Source organism: Phascolarctos cinereus, unplaced genomic scaffold (assembly GCF_003287225.1).
Source record: "Phascolarctos cinereus isolate Bilbo 61053 unplaced genomic scaffold, phaCin_HiC Scaffold_760;HRSCAF=1406, whole genome shotgun sequence".
Classification (NCBI taxonomy): Eukaryota; Metazoa; Chordata; class Mammalia; order Diprotodontia; family Phascolarctidae; genus Phascolarctos; species Phascolarctos cinereus.
In genome coordinates this window covers 1-16996 of record NW_027556136.1, presented here as the reverse complement: position 1 = coordinate 16996, position 16996 = coordinate 1, and the positions used below count along the sequence as shown (strand labels likewise).

Genomic DNA, 16996 nt, shown 5'->3' with positions numbered 1-16996 from the left:
CTCTTAGCATGTAAAGTATTGTTCATCCTTCCTTTTGGAAGAGGACCAATGACATCTTGGGGTGATGTCTTGAATTATTCATGAATTATATTTAAATGAAGGGTCAGCTTCACTCTCTCTTTCAGCAAAAGTTTGGGGCAAGATAAAAGTCAGGAAGACTGGTGATGGCACAGGATATATTAAATGGCCTTGGCAGCTTTGATGTCTGACTAAGATCCAGCTGCCTTCATGGCCATTGGAATAAATTGTTTTCATCCACTCATTCCACAAGGGGAAGTCGCTATATGCTTTAGGTTGACATCCCCCTAAGTCACAAATGGGTTTCAGGCCTGTCACTTACCCTCAACTTGATTTAGCTGGTCAGCCAAGATGGTTTTAGCAGGATTTGGCCATAGCACATACTACAGCTTCTTGGGGGCTACAGGTGAGAGCTGTAAATACTGTATCCTTGTATGGTCCCTTCTGATTACTCACTGTTATTTACCTTTGTACCTAGGTATATAGTTGTACAGATGACTGGGCTTGGAATCAGGAAGACTCCTTCTGAGTTCAAATCCGGCTTCAGACACTTACTAACTGTGTGACCCTGGGCAAGTCACTTAACCCTGTTTGATTCAGTTCCTCATCTGCTAAATAAGCTGAAGAAGGAAATGGCAGACTGCTCAGGATCTTGTCCAAGAAAAGCCCAAAAGAGGTCATAAAGAGGTGAAAAAGTGGCCAATAGGTAGATAGTTTTTCTAGGAGTTTGGCCATGGAAAGGAAGAAAGAGAGATGAAGGCAATATAATTGAGACTGAACAGAGCATGTAGAGGATTCCCAGGTGGCTTTGCTGCTGGCCATGTGTGACTCAGCACTCTTGTGCCTCTAAGATGAAAAGCCAGTCATGCAGGACTCAGATATCCTGAGCCTCGCAAAAGTGGAAGCAAATCTATTGTTGACTCAGCAGATGTTCAAAAAGGCATACTTTGTCTTTTCAAAGTTACAAAAGTTCTGAGTACAATATAGGCAGAAAGAGTCAGCCAGGGAATCTCTGGGAATGAGATTTTTTTGATTAGTTTTGTTTTAAGGATGAGGGAGAAGTGCATTTTACAGTAAGCAATAGGATAGGAATCAATGGATTTAAGAATATTGAAAATTAGGGAAAGACAGGGGAGGTTAGAGGGTGAAACATCTCAGCAGAGAGAGGGGGAGGTGAGAGCAAGGCCAAAGTAGTGGGGTGAGTGGTTAGAAAAAGAGATGCTACCTTCTTGTTTTTTCTTTCCAGTTCCTCTGCCATATTAGAACAAAAGGAAGAAAGTTTGTGTGTGATGGTGGAGAGAACTAAGAATAAAGAATTTTAGAAAAGAATAAATTAGCAATACATAATCTCAATTTTTTCAGTGATGTATTAAGTTCAGTGTTATGGTGAGAGGGAAGGAGTGAGATGAAAGGAGAGGCCCCAGTAAAGAAGAGTAATCTTAGAATAGATACTGAAGGGAGAGGGTAGTCAGTTGGGGCAGAGATCTGTGTTCACTTGCAAGGTTATAATAACAGAGAAGGCAAGTGGTAGCAATAATTTCTTGCTAGTTTTCAGTAAAGTAGTGCATGTCCCAGGACAAAGGGATGTGGGATTTGAAAGTGGAGAGCAAGTTGAGTTAGAACTGGCTCAGTGCTGCGAAAGGAGGAAAGTGAAATGAGAAATGCAGTAAGGACCTAAAGCACTGATGAATGGACTCACCCCACTGATCAAAGTATCATAGATGGAGACTCATTAGGGAATTCTGAGCCTACCTAATCCAACCCATTCATTGTAGAGGTGAAGAATCTGTTGTGAGAACAAATGGTGAAGTGACTTGCCCAAAGCCACACAAGTTGTTATCATTAGGGGCAGGATTGATCTCAGGTCCTCTGCCCCCAAAGCCAGGAATCCTTCCCTGTTACCACATTTTCTTTGAAGTCATGAATCCTCAGTGTATGGAAGGAAAAACACATATTTGCATGTCTGGAGTTGTTAGCAACATAGCCCTGTTCATTCTCCCCCAAATTCACAAACAAGAGCTATATAATAAAAAATAGGATCATCTGGAAGGAAACATGAAAAGAAAAGTACAAACAAATATGGTTTGGAGGGGGATATTTTACAGATCTTCCTCCACACCCTAAATCTAGAATTGAGGATTTGCCTGGAGGTATTGGTTCAAGGGTTGCACATGAATGTCTATAATGCAGCCCCAGCATATAATGACATACAAGATACTCAACAAGGCTGTCATGTCTCTGAAATTTAAAACTCATTTTAATCAAGATGTGGGAATTTTTCTTTCCTCAAAGGGATTCCAGAAAAAAATGAGAGTATTCAGTACAGAAGATGAACCAGCTTGCTATTCACCAAATCAACTTTTGTTCTTCTTAGTGAGGAAGAAAGCATAGTTGGTAATGTGGTGGAATTTTGTGAATCCAACATAATTGGGCTTTTTCTAATTTCATTTGGATCTCCAACTGGTTTGAGAGTGAAGTTCTGTAGAATGGTGGTAAGGAACAAAAACACCTCCATCTTCGCCAGGCCCTCTCCAGCACAAGACCGTTTTCCTAGAAAGAAATGAATTCTGCTTAGTAATCTTCATGGAATATCACAGTCAGCCAGAGTGAAACAGACTTGCTGATCCAGCAATAATGGAAAAGGAGTAAAAGAGAAATAGTATATGGGCAGAAATGGTGAGAACTATTATTATTAGTATATTCAACCATTAATGGCCATAAGGAGAAGGAAGAATTCCTTCTTCACACATTCTTCTCAGTAACTTGGTAGAATGGATCCACTAAATAAGAGGCAGGTGAGCCAGCCAAGAGGCTCAGCTCATCTACTCATCTGAGAAAAAGCCAGGTCATGGGAATACTAGAAAAGACAGTGTATGTCATGTCAGAGTGGGCTATGTGTCTTCAGAAAACTGCCAGGAGAAGGCTCAGCCAGAGGAGAGTGGGAGGGAGAATAGGATTCTCCTTTTAGGGTGAGAGGTAGAGATGAGAAGGGTTTTTTTTACCAGAAAAAGGCATGAAGTGGTCACTTTTCTTGAATTTCCCGTTCTCATCCAGGAAGTGCTGTGGGTCAAACTGGTCAGCCTTGGGAAACTCTTTCTTGTCATGCAACACTGGGGTGAGCAGTGGGAATATTGTTGTGCCCTAAAGGGAAGAAATTCCAGAGGAGAGTCAGGTATCATTACGAATATCCTTTGTACTCTAGTCCCTAGAATCTTCAGAGACTCACTATGTTCTCTAGTACAAAATGCATACTTCTTTGCATGTGCATGAGATGTCACGCCATTAAGAATCTGCTTAGGCCCCAGTCTAGCTTTCCAGAGTGATGTCCCCATTATTGTCCCCATCAAGCCTCCTTTGGGGCTCCAGCTGAACTAGTCCAGCTGCTGTTCCCCATCCACAAGCCCCTCTGTGGTCTTCATGCCTTTATAGTGACCATGTCCCACACCTGGAAGCCACTCCTTGCTCACTTCAGCCTTTTAGATTCCCCAGCTTTCTTCAAGGATTGTCCTGGGTAACCCTCTTACAGGAAACCTTGGCTGAGGTGCTAAGCTCTTTGTGCTCTCCCTACCCTCGGTTCTTTGATCTATACATCATGTGTGCACCTGCTGCCTGTGGGACTCTGAGCAGAACATACGAATGGCCAGTGCCCCAGGCAATGCTTAAGGACTCTAGGGGCAGACCAGGCTACCTCCTGAGGGAATTTCTTCAGCAAGAAGCCACTTTGCCAATCAAATCACAGCTTGGGTCTCAAGGAAAGAAATGATACTTTAGGCTGACTTTTCTGGTTCCAAACTCAGCTCCCTCCTGCACAAGCCAAAGTCTTCAATGGTCAAAAACCCTTCTATTCTCGCCTTGTTTCAATAGCACTTGCCCTAGCAAATTTCACATAGTAAGTTCTTACTGAAGCCTTCATGATTTCAACTGAACAATGCCTCTGTGGGGTACATTAAATGTGAATTTAGGTGTGATGCTCCCTTCACTTTTCCTTGAGGGAGAATAGTTTTGCTCAGCCATTGCTAGGAAACTTCAATCTAATTCATTTTAATTCATTCACTGTTTATTTAGCAACCCCAGAAAGCAGTATTTTAGAGTCTAAAGACCTAGGTTCAAGTCTCAGCTCCAACACTGAAATGATCTTAGGGAAGTCATTACACCTGAGACTCAATGTCCCTATCTACACAATGGGACAGATAATAGTATTTATACATTCTGCTTCACTGCCTACTAAGAGAAAAGGACAAAAACATTTCTCTTGAGCAACCTCACCCTGTTACGTTCCCTGTACATTTTCTTTCCAGAGCATTACTGTGGTGAATGAGAAGCAGGAAGAACAGAGATAAGGGCACACTTTTCTCTTATTCTTCATTTAGCACCACATGCAAGTAGGCTGTATGTAATAAAGCACTGCCTCAAGGAGAACTTTAAGTGAGATCATGACAATGGGACTCCAGTTTCTCATGTCCATGATGAGATCATTGGAATAAATAGTGTTTAAGATCCCATTCTCCCAAGACTACTAACTTTGGGGAGGATATATTCTTGGAAATGGATGTCCTGGTTCACTGCATGGGGTACGTTGAGAGGTATGAGGTCAATGAATCTTTGCACTTCATGCACCACAGCATCCATATATGGCATATCTTGTCTGTCCTTTATGGAAGGAAGTCGATTATGTCCAATCACACGTCCAATTTCCTCATGAATTTTTGCTGCAGAGACAAAAAATACAAATCACCACTCAATGTTCCACTCTCCTGGGAATGCTCAACTGAGCCTGTGTGGAATATCTGCCTGATGTTAGGACCTGAGATGATTCTCAGATGGGCTCAGTGTCCTCCTCCTACTCAGTTTAAGGATACAAAGGCTTCTGTAACAGCAATAGGATAAACTTCCATGATTTACTGGATAGGACTCAGAAAGAATTGTGTTTACATTTCTCTTTAGACACTACCTGTGTAAATTCAGGCAAGTCATTAAATCTATGTAAGCTTCATTTTGCTTATCTCAAAAATGAGGATCATGAATTATCTATCTTCTAAGGTTCCTTACTCCTCTAACCCTATTATCGTGTGATTTATAAAATGGAGATAAAAACTACACCTCCTTTAGCAGGAATCAAATGAAATTACATGTCAGGTTATTTGTAACCCTCACATTCTTTATGATTATTATGCCAGCTCTTATTGTCAAAGCAAGTAGATGCCTTCATTTGAATTTGGTAGTGCTGGTGATGGCATTATCATCTTGATTTAAACCATTCACCAGCTGTGTATCTCAGCTCCTGTCTCAATACCCCTGAGCTGCTGAGGCATAGAATCTCAGCATTACAGGTGACATGTTTTCACCTAGGGCCATCCATAGCTGAACAGGAATCCTGACTCTAATGGACTGAACAAAGGGTCAACCAGCCTTTGCTTGAGAACCTCTAGTAGGCAAGAACTCACTATTTCCTGCACAGCTGAATGGACTTTTGGAGAATTTTAATAGTTGGTAAGTCTTTCCTTACATGAAGTCTCCATTTGTCAATTTGTAAGGTCTACCTATGGCTCCTACTTCTGCCTCCTTAGATCCAGCAGTACTATGCCTGGCAGAAGGTAAGCCATTTGAGGAAAGGGGTGTTTCATTTGAGTCTTTATATGCTAAGCATAGAACTGAGGGTGCACAGTGGGAGCATTATATGTGTTCTTTAAAGAGAATTGAATTCCCCTAATACACCTCCACATGCTTCAATAACTAACAGGTCTTGTTCAAGGGTCCTGTTTTCTTCAATGTGCTACTGTCTGACCTGTTGCTGATCTGTGAGGAAGTCATGCAAATCCAATAAGTGGAAAGGAGAGACGAGCTCCTGAGCAAGCTACAGGAATGGGAAAGCAAGCCTGGTCTGAAAGCATGGCAAGTCTTGTACTTTACCTTGGACCTCAGGATGTTTCAGAATGAGCAGCAGGCCATATCTTATGGTGCTGTTGGTTGTCTCTGTTCCTGCACTAAATAAATCTACTCCTGTCATTTTTAGATTTTCCAAGTCAAATTCAGACTGGGGATTATCTTTCTCCTATAGGAGAAATACAAAATATATTAAGTAATGAGAGACAGCAGGGAAAGCCATTAGTAACCATGTGAAGTACATAAAGTTTCGCTTACAAGCCCTCCCCCACCTTCATTTCCCTACTCTAAGAGAGGAAAACCTTCCTAATGCTCTTAGGTTTCCCCTGTTCATCCACAGGCTTACCTTTCCCAGGCAACCTTCTTCGCATCCAGAAACATGACATAGTGAAAAGAGCACTACGCTTTGTATGAGGAAGATCTGAATTAAACTTTATTCTCAGGTAAGGGGTCTGTGTCCATGGGAAAGTCATTTAATTTTTCTGGACCTCAGTTTTCTCATATTTAACAGGAGGGAGCTGGATCCTTTCAGCTCTCTATTTATTATCTATGATATATGTGGCATGGTGAGGACCTGATAAAGTAAGTCACTTAAAAAGTTTATAACCTGCTAAGAGACCTTGCATGCAGATACTTTTGCCACAAAGCAGAACAGCATTTTAGTTTAAAAGAAACAAAAAGAAGAAGGGATTTCAGATTTTCACAACAGGAAACTAAGAGGAAAGTCTTGGGGGCAGGGGAAGACAGAATTTCAAATTTTGTAGGGAGAAGGAAATTCAATCAGCCAACCTGTAACTGATCAGAAGTTTCCTTTTCAAAATCTCCCTTAAGTGGTCAGCCAGCCCCAGGTTGAAGATTTCCTTACATGGGGAATTTATTACTTAATGAAGAAATTTATTACATCTTGGACATTATCCCCTTGTGTGGAGATTAAATGTGTCTCTGTAACTTCAAATGACTGTTATGAGTTCTGCCTTCTGGGAAATGAGGAAGCAAAGGAATTCTAACCCTTTTCTGGGACAGCCCTTAAAATTAGGTGGCTGCTAAGACTCCTTCCAACCCACAGATTCTATGAAATTCTATGAAATACGCAAGCTTCTAGGACTTATAGCTAGGACACATCTTGGAGATCAACTGGCCACGCACATTCATTTTAAAGACAAAGAAATTGAGGCCTACAGAGGTGAAACAATAATATTAAAATGAAAGCAGATGAAGTTATAGTACTAAATAAGTAATCCTGCAAATATAACCTTCATCCTGAACAAAATAAGATGGACTTACAGCCATCAATCTTGCAAAAATGAACAATTTTGAAAGATTTATGAACTCATGTCAATTCAGTTAGCAAACATAAGCACAGAGGACTAATGATGAAGAATGGTACCTGCTTTCTGAGAGAGAATTCATTGACTGGTATGTAGAAAGGGACACATTTTTGGACATGGCCAATACAGAAATGTATTTTTCTTGATTATGCTTGTTTGTTAAGAAGGCTATTATTTGTCTTTTTTCATTGGGTGGGAGAAAATAAATATTTGATAAAAGAGACAGACTTCAAGAGAAAAGGGTGGGTTTCAGGCATTTCCTAAAAAACAGAAACTCAACATGAGTCAATTATTTGAGCTGGAAAACTTCAAACCAGACAAGCATAAAGTAAATAAATTAATGAGAAAAGATAAAGCAATGGAATCAATACTCTCATGCTTTTATGTCAGCTTACACTATTTAAAAAATCTCGCCATTGGCTCAGGGCTCCTGGAAAAAAAAGAAATTACAGAGGCAATAGAAACAGAGTGGCAATATATCGAGGAAGGATGTTAAAAAGTTCTTAAGGATACCTTCATTTCAACCTGAAAGAAAGTCTGTAGTGAACAGTTCAATGATGTATGCTTGGTTCTGTAGTGTTTAACATTTTTGTCAGTATATTGAAATCAGTCAATCAACAAGGAAGTATAAAATGTATTTTCTGTGTGCCAAGCAGAATGCCAGGTAATGGATATAAAAGCAAATGATAAAAATAAGACAGCCCCTACCCTCTGGGAGTTTCGATTCTACTGAAGCAATACAATACATATAAATATAAATACAAATGGGATCCATGGAAAATAAATGCACAGATATTTGGGGTTGGGATATTAACAACAGGAAGAATAAGAGAAGGCTACTTGAAAGAGGTAGCAACTGAGTGTGAACAGATATTAGGGCTACTAAGAGTTGAGGAAAGAGAGTGAGAGCATTCCAGGGAGGGGGGCCAGATTGTATAAAGGTAAAGAGGCAAAAGATGGAATATTGTGTACAAAGAAGAGCAAGCAGGGCAGCTTGGCTGGAGCACAGAGGGAGGCTGTGAGAGGGGAGAATGTGTAACCAGCCTAGAAAGAGAGGCTGCAGCCAAATTGTGAAGGGCTTTAAATGCCAAATAGATGAGTTAGTGTTTTCTCTTAGGAGCCCTGAAGCTTCCTATCATGGGAATAACCCAGAGAGTCTTGCACTTTATGCATGTTAACTTGGCAGATTTGTGAAGAATGGATTGAGGGTCTGGATGCTTGGAGAGCTGGTAGGAGAGAATTGTCACTGTCTGGGTAAGAGATGCTGGTGATCTGAACTAAGGTGGTTATGATGTGAATACAGAGAGGAAAGAGTTCATGACACTGCCATGATGGTGTTGGGGGGAGAGAACACATTTACTCTCTCCTCCCCACCTCCAGCCCTGAATTCTCATGACTTACTTGGACAATCAAGAAAGATCTTCTTCCACATTGTTTAATGCTCCCAAACCCAGTTTTCCTTCTAGGGGCTGTTTAATGCATTGATTGCACGGATGGGGAGCCTGCAGATGTCAGGCCACATGTAGCTTTCTAGATCCTTAAGGGTGGCCTTTTGACTGAATCCAGATTTTAGGTTTGTTCTGTAAAATTAAAAGGCCTCATGTGGCCTGAAGGCCACAGGCTCCCCACCCCTGATTTAGACTCTAAAGGAAGGCAGGAAAGAAGTACTTATGAAGCATCTAAATGTGCTAAGCACCTTACAAATAGTACCTCATTTGATCTTTACAATGACCATAGGGGTCCATATTATTATGTCCATCTTACAATTGAAGAAATGAAGGCAGACAGAGGTTAAGTGACTTGCTCAGTGTTATACTATACACTATACTATATTATAGTATCTTATACTATATTATATTAATACTACGCTGTTTATACTATACTATACTATGCTATGCTATGCTATGCTATGCTATGCTATGCTATGCTATGCTATCCTATCCTAACCTATACTATACTATACTATACTATCGTATACCATGTCTGACTCCAGATTTGAACACAAGTCTTTTGGACTTCAGGCTTAGCACTCCATCCATACCTGGCTTCCTGTATCAGTCTGACTGGAACCATGTAGGACTGGAGGACAGTTAAGGATTAACTAGAATGTTGGGCTGATGTCCTGATGACAACTCTGAGCTGGGGAGAGTATGAGATACCATAAATGCTTTATTTGTTTTCTGAATTGGTTTGTGGGTTTGTAGGAGACTTTTGTATCATCTTCATTTTTCTGTGAGGCAAACTTGATACTGTTCCCTTCCTTAAATTAATTAATTTTGAGTGATTTTATGAGAGCAAGTCATAGTTAGAATTTCTAATAATAACTAGTATTTTATAATGTTTTAAAGTTAACGATATCATTTAGAAACATTATCGTCATTACCATTCTGGGAGACAAATGCTATTATCCCATTTTACAAATCAGGAAAATGAGTTACCCAGGATTACACAGCTAAGAAGTGTCTGAATTTGGCTCTGAACTCAAGTCTTTTTGACTCCAAGCCCTGCTCTGCATCCCATTTCTCCTGTTTAGAGCTTACTTTGTATACATTTGTCTACATATAAACTCCCCCAGAAGATTGTGACCTCCTTGAGGGCAGGGGCTGTCTTTTGCTTCTTTTGTGTCTTTGGCACTTAGCAGAGTGCCTGGCATATAGTAGTTGCTTGGTAAATATTTATTAGTTGATTCCTATTATCACTCTCCAATACAATATCCCCTTCCAAACAGGAAAGTCCAGATCACCAGCTCATCACCCAGAAAAGCAGAACTCTTTCAATCTCATTTTTCCATCAGACTTCAGATAAGGGATACGAGCAGACCAAAGACCAGTTACTAGAAAGCCAGTGGCATCCTTGGGGGATGTGGGTACTTTGAGGTTCTCTCTCATGTCCCTTTCTGTGCTTGTGGCCTGTAAGAATCCTTGGAATATCAGCCTTACTCAACAAGTAAGGTGCTTCCCCATGCATCTTACCTGCTGCATTTTGGAGAGGTAGCAGTCAATGAAGTCCTGAGGGTTGTTGGGGTCCAGTACCTTCTGATGCTCTTTCACTCTTTCCAAAATGAAATCTTTAAGTTCCTCATTAATGTTAAAAATTCTTTTGTGTTCTCCAGGGAGGTATGTTCTGAATGCTGGTAAAAAGTTGTAGAGCTGCATAACACACCCCAAACCAAAACAAACACATGTGAGTTTACTATCATGAAGAAACCTATTTAAAATCTCTCATTATAAATTAGAGATTCCATTTCTTTTTTGAATCTAATTAAATTTTTCATTGACAAAATATATTTTCTCTCTCATCTTCACTGCACATTGGTTCAAAGAAAAAGAAAAACAAAACCATCAAAACAAATACACATAATTAAGCAAAAGAAATCCCTACCTTGTCAAGAGTTTCATAAATCCTCTCAAATCTAACCTTAAGTTGTCAAATATAGCAAAACTAATCTATCTGGTGCTGTGCTACCCACTGAGATGACCAGATGGCATCATATTATGTCGTTGTTCAAAAGAAGCTCATATTTGAGTTAAGGGGAAATCTACTTGCCTTCGAATGGCCAACATAAAAAAAAAGAAGATAAGCAGACACAAAGGTATCCAATTAATTCAGTTCAATTCACATTAAGTTAATAAAATGCATCAAGCATTTTTTCCATACTCACTATGAACCAAGTCCTAGGCTGTGGTGATATAGACAACAATGAAGCAGTCTTCATCCTCAAAAAATTTACGTTCTACCACAGAAGGGTTTAGCTAGAGTACCTATTCCAGACTGTTAAGTACATATACCAGACTGTAAGTGGAACACAACATAGGCAAAGGAAACGAAAGCTTGTTTTTCAGCTGGATGAGGATCTTCAGTTCTGGCTTCAGTGGATGAAGGTTTTCATCCTACATGTCCATCCATTGTAGAGGCCGAGCTAGATCACTACAAGAATCAGTGTAGGTTACTGATCTAAGTGGCTTGCCCTTCCTATTCTCTCCTGGATGGCCTGAGCAGGTCCTTTTTTGATATCTATTTTGCTTGCTCACATCTATGAAGAGATTCCCCAGGCCCCAGTCAAACACTTCTCCATATAACTTCAATTTGGTGATCTAGAACTAGTGCAGGTGCCAACTAGGAACAGGATATCTACCTAATATCTTATGTGAGAGCCAAAGATATTGCGTGATGTTATTGTCCTTGAGTGGCATGTGTGTGTGAATGTGTGTGTGTGTTCTCATGGGTGTTGGGACCTTTGCTAAGAGATGAGAGGCTATGGTATATTGATCTTGTTGCTGAAACTCAGCAAACAACCACAAAATAAGAAGAGAGTTATGGCCTTACCTGTATCCATGGTTTATTAAAGAGGCGGAAGTTTTCATTTAACAAGTTCATCAGATAGAGAAATTTCTTATCATTGTACTTGAATCGGTCACGGAAGAGGATAGAGCAGATCACATTGCATGGCGCACAGCTAAGGATGAAGGTGGGATCAGTGGGCTGACCTAATGTGGAGACAAGTTACCAAAGGGGAAAAAAACAACTTTAATAGAAATGTTTCCAATCAGATGGGATATGGGCATCATGCTTGGATAGGGTGCTTAGTTCTTTAAAGGCTAATGAATGTTATTCTCCTGGACAATGTCTTTACTTATAGGGAGGCTAAATGAGCTTCTAATGCCTGAGCACGAGAAACAAGAAGGGAGTTTTCTGACCCGGCAGAGTTATTATATGGTAAGTAGATGAAGGCAGAGACTTTTAAAATGATTCCCAAAGCAAATAGCATTTAGGACTGGGAGTGGGTGAGCAGTTGGACCCTACATGCCTAGGAAGAAAGAACTGAAAACCAACCCTTTGTTTTCCTGAGCTCCTCCACCAAGCATTGGGCTTCTTCTTGAACTCGCTCTTCAACGCTTCTCTTCCCCATCCCAAAGTTCCTTAGGGTCGTCAGGGTAAACCTGCGGTGTTGTTTCCACCTCTCTCCATGACTGAAAATAACTCCTAGATAGTAGAGAAGAGGACATTGATTATTCTTACATTGGGAGAGGGAGGGCACAGTGTGTATGGTGGTTAAGGAGTTTCTGGCTTAGTTCATTGATCAAGTTTAATTTTATTCAATTCACACTAAAATACAATGACAGAATGGTAGGTACCAGGTACCTACTACATAAAGGTCTTCTACTAGGTACTGAGAATAGAACAATTAAAATGAAACCAGTAACTGTGCTCCACAGGAGTACATTCTACTGGAGATACTTTGCCATACATTTTGCTTTTCTGTGACTCTTTACAGAAAACTAAACTTACCATGTCCTCTGGCTAAGTCTTCGAATATTGGAATGTCTCCTCTATCCATAAAAATATTTCCTTGATCAATTAGAGCTTCCTTCGTAATGTTATATCCATGTAGCACCACAACACGCTGGGTTCCAATATAAAGAGTATAGATGGAGCCATATTTTTCAGCCAGCTGTGAAAATGGCAAGAAATAGGATGAATTCAGTGTGAAACTTTAGAAACTGAGAATTTCTCCTCACAACTGCTTCATAACATGCCATATGCATGAGTACATGTACGTATGCATGAAGCTATTACACTTTCTAACTGGGTGATCGTACCACCTCTGGCTTTATTGATCATTTATATGTAGAAGATTCCCACATTCATATGACTAGAGATTATCACTTTTCAATTCCACGTAGCCAACTGCTTAGAAATGGATTTCTCAACCTGGATGTCCTATTGGCATTGCAAACTTAATATGTCCACAGCACAACTCGTTTGTTTTCCCATAAAACTACCCTTTCCTCCAAACTTACCCAAACTAGTCACCCTAATAAATCGACCTGAGGGAAAGAGAAGAAGAAATGTGAAGAAAGGAAAAATCAAAATACCACCAACTTGCCTTGGAAAATAATTGAAATGACCCAGGACCATTACTCAAGAGCCTTTGTAATTGACCTTTTCATGTCAATGACTCCTGCCCTTACCCTAGGCTCTGCTTTCAGTCCAGGCCAAACACTCATCCTTTCAATGAGGAGCAGTCACTGTAGAGAAGGGCCCCACCTTCCTCACCTTCACCACTACCAGTTACTAAACAACTGACTAATTTGTTAATTTTCCCTAAGAAGCACAACGCCTTTGCAACTGACATGCATCTAAAATATCTTACTCTATATTGTCTCCACAATAGTGAGCACATAGTAGGTACTTCATAAATGATATTTTATCCATTCTTTCAATGGCTTACAATTTCAATCCTCTGCTTCTAGTATTTCTCCTTTGCAATGAATAATCTGTACAACTAACAACTTACTATTCCTGTGCACAGTTCTGAATGTGCCATTCCTCTACTCAAAAGTCTGCAGGGGCTCCCTACTGCCTCCCTGACTTGGCACTTAAATGCCTCCACAGCTGCCTCCAACCCAATTGTCTAAATTGATTTTGTATGGCCCCTCATCCCACACTTCATTCTTGCCACGTCCCTCTTAGCTATATTATCTGCCACCTCCTTGCCTTTGCCCAGACTGTCTACCATGCCTGGAATTTATTCCCATTCTCTCTTCCAATAAGAATCTGTTACTTCCCTCAAGGTCCTGCTCAGGAGTTCTCTCCTATTTGAAACTTTTTGACTGCCCCATTACAAATGCTTTATCTGTCCTCTAGTTACCTTCTACTTGGTTATCTATGAATTTTTTGTATCCTCTAGTAAAACATAAGCTCCTGGAGGACAGGAACTATTTTCTTTTCTTTTTTTGTCTTTTCTTTCTTTCTTTTTTTTAAGCAATTAGGGTTAAGGGACTTGCCAGGGTCACACAGCTAGTAAGTGTGAAGTGTTTGGTCTGATGCTGGATCTGAACTCAGGTCCTGCCCCGAACTATTTTCTTTTCAAGGAGAGATAGTTGCATTAACCACATGTTTCTCTCCTGTGTCTGGCACAGTGCCTGGCACATGGAAGTTAATGAAGAAGTTCTCATTGAATGATTAGTTTTTGTCTTTGTATTCACAGAGCCTAGTATGATGCATTGCAAGGGGCCAATATTTGGTTCTGTAATAATTTCTTCTGCTGCTACCAAATTTTGGCAAAACAACTATGCTTGCCTAACATCATTGCTAATGGAGATATCACTCATAGAGCCCTTGACTCACACCATCCATGACATAGGATTCTAAATCACCATGACTCTTGATTCAGTTATCTATTTGAAGCCTTTGTGTCTCCTCCTACAGCCCAAGCAGCCAGATCCAAAACCCAAATCCAGTCCCTTTACCTTAGAGAACGATTCAGGCATGTTCTTCAAATCCAATTGCAGGATGTTGCCAATAATGGGAAGAGGAATGGGACCTGGGGGAAGCTTCCTCCTTTTGAATCCTTGTCTCCATAGAGACAAAAAGATCAGCAAAAGAACACAAGTCAGTAGGGCAGTAGAGGTGAGTCCCCAAGGATCCATTCCTGACAGATGGTCCTACAACTCTCAGAGGTATCAGCTCAGATGGCAGACTTTTATCATCATTGGTAGAAACAAGGGGTGGGAATGCCCAGCCAATAAACATTTAGTCCTTGTAGGCAAACAGGATTTTTTTCCATTAACTCTGATTAGTTTAGCAATCAAGAGGTTATTATGTTGTTTTTTGTTTGTTTTAGACTCTGTCCCTGACCCTAAACTGGCACTAAATTACATAAGGAGAATGGGAAAGGGAAGGCTTTTGTCCAGCTCATTTTGTTGGAGGTCATGGGCTGTCAACAATCAAATTTCTGTTGGCCCATGAGTGTGTGTTTAGCAAGGAGGGCAAATCTCCAAATTCAACCTGAGAGGAGGTTGTGGTGGAGATCAGATTGTCAGTAGGCTTGACCTCATGTTAAAGGGCTCAGATGTTATTTCTTATCTCTTCAACTATGTCAGGCTTAATTGCCTTCTTAACCATACTTGTTCATTCTTTACTTTGAAGAACATTCTTCTTGAGAGAGAAGATGGCAGCAAAATAGGTATCAACAGGCTTTGCCAAGGTGGAGCCAAGATGGTGGAGCCAAATGGTAGAGTATAGGGAGGGACTCACTTGAGCTCCTCCCAAACACCAAATACCTTTTTTAAAATGACTCTAAACAAATTCTAGAGCAACAGAACCCACCAAAAGACAGAGAAAACAAACTTCCAGCCCAAGACAACTTGGAAGTTTGGCAGGAGAGGTCTATTGCACCAGGTGAGAGAGGAGTGCAGCACAGTATAGGCCACACCAGCCCAGATCCGGCCCAGCAAACCAGGAATTTGCCTTCAGAGGCCTTGTAAGTGACTGAATCAGTGGCAGCAGTGGCAGCTGCTTGCAGCAGCACAGAAAGAGGTGGGGGGTGTCAAATAACAAATCAGAAGGAAATTACAGGGATGTTTTTTTGCTAGCCCGGGGCAGAATTCTGCTGTTTTTTTCCCTTACTTGGATCCAGGGCTCGATCCTGGGTGGCAGTCCCAGGTGGAAGAGCACTACCATTGCAGAGCTTGTGGCCACAGTGGAGGGGGAGCTCTCCTCACAGTTTCAGGGCAGAAAAGAGGGCTAGTGGATGTTCACAGACCAGAGCACAGACCAGGAAAGTGGTACACTTCTTTCCTTAGATCATACCACCTTGGAAGAACTGAAAACTTACAGGTTCCTAGAAGTATCTCTGAAAACAGCTGCACAAAACCCCTGAAACTTAGGACAGTTCACCCTCCACCCAGCAGAGCCCTACTGAACAAAGAGTTAAAAGTCAACTAATGGGCTGGGAAAATGAGCAAACAATGGGAAAAAAACTCTGACTATAGAAAGTTACTATGTGACAAGGAAGATCAAAACACATGCTCAGCAGAAGACAACAAAGTGGAAGATCTTACATTCAAGCCTCCAAGAAAAAAATATGAATTGGTCTGAGGCCATGGAAGAGCTCAGAAAGGATTTTGAAAATCTAGCAAGAGAGGTAAAGGAAAAATTGAGAAAAAAATGAGAGTGATGTAAGAAAATTGCGAAAAACAAGTCAACAGTGTGGTGAAAGAGATACAAAGAATATTGAAGGCCAAATGGTAAAAGAGATCCAAATACCCGATGAGGAGAAGAATGGTTTAAAAAGGAGAATCGGACAAATGGAAAAGGAGTTCCAAAAGCTCGCTGAAGAAATTAATTCCTTAAAAATTAGAATGGAACAACTGGAAGGTAATGTCTGTATGAGAAATCAAGAAACAATACAACAAAATCAAAAGAATGAAAAAAAGAAGACAATGTGAAATTCTCACTGGAAAAACAACTGATCAAGAAACAGATCCAGGAGAGATAATTTAAAATTTATTGGATTACCTGAAAGCCATGATCAAAAAAAGAGCCTAGCTTCATCTTTCAAAAAATTATCAAGGAAAACTGCCCTGATATTCTAGAACCAGAGGGTAAAATAGAAATTGAAAGAATCCACTGATCTCCTCCTGAAAGGGATCCCAAAATGAAAATACCAGGAATATTGTATAGCCAAATTCCAGAGCTCCCAGGTGAAGAGAAAATATTGCAAGCAGCCAGAAAGAAACAATTCAAGTGTCATAGAGCCACATCAAAATAACACAAGATTTAGCTGCTCCTCATTAAAGGATCAGAGGGCTTGGAATGTGATATTCCAAAGGGAAAAGAGCTAGGGTTAATTAATGCTGGGGCTGGAGTTGTGAACTGATTCAACCATTCTGTAGACCAATTTGGAACTATGCCCAAAGAACTGTAAAACCACGTATGCCCTTTGACCTACCAATGTCACCACTAGGTCTATATCCCAAAAG

The 16996-nt window shown here is 40.5% G+C and overlaps 1 pseudogene across 1 annotated transcript; it reads right to left on the bottom strand.

Moving 5' to 3' along the window:
* Window positions 1-2388: 2388 nt before the first annotated feature.
* Window positions 2389-14707, bottom strand: LOC110204639 (cytochrome P450 2C23-like; annotated as a pseudogene). Its single transcript, XR_013483237.1, has 9 exons — window positions 14483-14707; window positions 12519-12681; window positions 12063-12212; window positions 11556-11716; window positions 10202-10378; window positions 5929-6070; window positions 4540-4727; window positions 3021-3159; window positions 2389-2568 (listed from the first exon to the last, which is right to left on the bottom strand). The product of XR_013483237.1 is annotated as a cytochrome P450 2C23-like (transcript).
* Window positions 14708-16996: the final 2289 nt, after the last annotated feature.